This window comes from Engraulis encrasicolus, chromosome 16, assembly GCF_034702125.1.
Source record: "Engraulis encrasicolus isolate BLACKSEA-1 chromosome 16, IST_EnEncr_1.0, whole genome shotgun sequence".
Taxonomy (NCBI): domain Eukaryota; kingdom Metazoa; phylum Chordata; class Actinopteri; order Clupeiformes; family Engraulidae; genus Engraulis; species Engraulis encrasicolus.
In genome coordinates, this window is record NC_085872.1 from 36882924 (window position 1) to 36885423 (window position 2500).

Sequence of the window (2500 nt, forward strand, 5' to 3'; positions counted from 1 at the left end):
TATAGTACACTACAAATATATCCCTCGTAAAATATTTTGTCAGGTTACATTTTTCCTTTTTCGAGGTGTGTGCAGCAGCCATGTTATCTGCTTCACCTCATGATGGTATGTTGTGATTGATTTAGTGGGGTTAGAGAAAACGAGTGAGTGTAAGCCTTGTCTGGCACCTGAAGCATTCGGAGGGGCTGACGTGCAGATGTATGGGTGGCAACGGCTCCATTAATCTTGCAGGTGACAGGGAAGGGAAGGGGGATGAGCAGCTGGGCTTGTACTGTGTGGTGGGCCTACAGGAAGCAATGAGGGACAAACTGTCAAGAGCATCACCACCGCCACCCAGTCAGGGGCCAGACCATTGCCAGGCAGGTCTGGCCACCTGTAATTACCCCCAGACTTCAGCCAGGATTAGCCACCATTGGTGACCTGACGGATAGCCAGCCAGCCAGGGAGGGCTTCGGACAGAAGATTGCTGTAAATATTTACCCTGTCGTTGATGAATGCATTAACTTAAAAAAGAAATGTGTTTATTGAATAAAAATAATAAATGCAATAAGCCAATCATTCATTTTGTTTTTATTCTATACCAAGAAAAACTACACCAAAGGAGGGAAAAGTATCTATGAATATATTGAAGACTGATGGTACTGTACAGAAATGTCTTTGTAAAGCAGTAATAGCAGTCTTTAACTCATTTGAGATGGGGTGGAAGGAAATATAATTTATTTTCACAGTGTTCGAATGATATTCAGAGTATAACAAGCAACTCATTAAGACTTTGCTAAGTACACCTTATTATTAATGTTAAGAGTTAGGTCTGTTAGTGAAGGTGATGTTCTGTGAACAATTAGCAAGACAGAGCTTCAAGTTAAACAAACAATCCCGCCGTAGATTAACTATAGCTAATGTGTTAAAAGTCCAATTGAACTTTGTGCATAAAAACCTATAGAGCTGGCTGTACATTATCCCTCAACTCAGACACACACTCTTTTGAAAAAGCATTGCTGCTGCAAAATCACACATCAGTCTTGTGATTTGGTAGCCAAATGCATTCTAACTTCCAGAATGGAGAGAAATTATTCGTGTCAGACAGTCTCTGGACTGAAACACTGTTTACCAAGAGCATATGGGCCATTTTCAAAACATGGCGTGAAAAGATAGCAAAGACATGCCAAGGCAATGAATATAATGCCGCCCAACCCCCCACAACAATAAAAAAATAAATAAATAAAAGCTGCTGCATGTGAATTTTTGACCTGCTGATGTCAGGAATCGGGCTAAGTTACCGTTAAAATCAGAATTGATATGGACTGCATTCATAGACAGACCCTGACTAAAATATTCAACTTTTGTCAGTACTGTTTTAAATTCAAAATGCTGTGGAAGTATTTTGACGTGGACAACCAAGTACACAATCAAATTTATCTGATGTTTTTTTTCAGTCTGTAAGACTCTTAGATTCATGGTTGACACCACAACCTTTTGTGGTTTTCGAATGAACAACAACAACATTATCAACAAAAATAACAGCAAAAACATTTCATGTATTCCTCTGTAGTTTATTATTCACCCACATGTCAGATATGTCAGTATTTATTTATTATGCTGCCATATAAATGACAGAGGCTACTTTCAATCTTTTTACACAATTAAGTGAATTCTGAAAGGCAAAGTGTTTGATGTTTATATAGTTGAATTGCGCTATTGTTAGAAGTGTTCCACTGTCTCTTCCATTTAAATGAATGTGTTTCTGTCATGGTATGCTGTTGCAATGATGTTACATGCTATCAAATACCTCAGAAAGGTTCATAGCAATGACTATGCCTCTACCATTAAGTATAATACCACATACCACAACCTCCTATTCCTGGGATTAGTAATGGCTGATTTGGCATTGAGAGTTATTTTAGTTTATCTAACAGATGACATAGTATTATTTAGACAAAAACCCACAATGAAACCCTGATGTCCCCATGTAGTACCAAAAAGTGTGCAAAACAAAAAAAGTGTTTGAAATATTGTGACGAACGAAAAAAAAAAAAAACAGAATGAAAAAAGGGAAAGTGTCATTACTGTCATTTGTCCTTTTTATTTCGTTCTCTTTTTTTTTGAAGGTGACCCCGATCCTGATGTGGTCTGATCCCAGTGGTGGCCGCTGCTGCGAGCACCAGGAGAGAGCCAGGAGAGCCCGCCTGGGCTGTGGCCGGCCAGTGGAGCAGGGCTTATCAGAAGGAAGCACATAGAGGCCAAAGCATGTGCGGACATCATTAAGGGACTGTCACTAAGGCACTTTTTCCACTCTGGGTTAGGTGAGTGACTGGAGAATCACTGAGTCAGCATGGCTGGGTGTGTCACACACACACACACACACACACACACACACACACACACACACACACACATACACGCGCGCGCACACACACACACACACACACACACACACACACACACACACACACACACACACACACACACACACACACACACACACACATACACACACGTG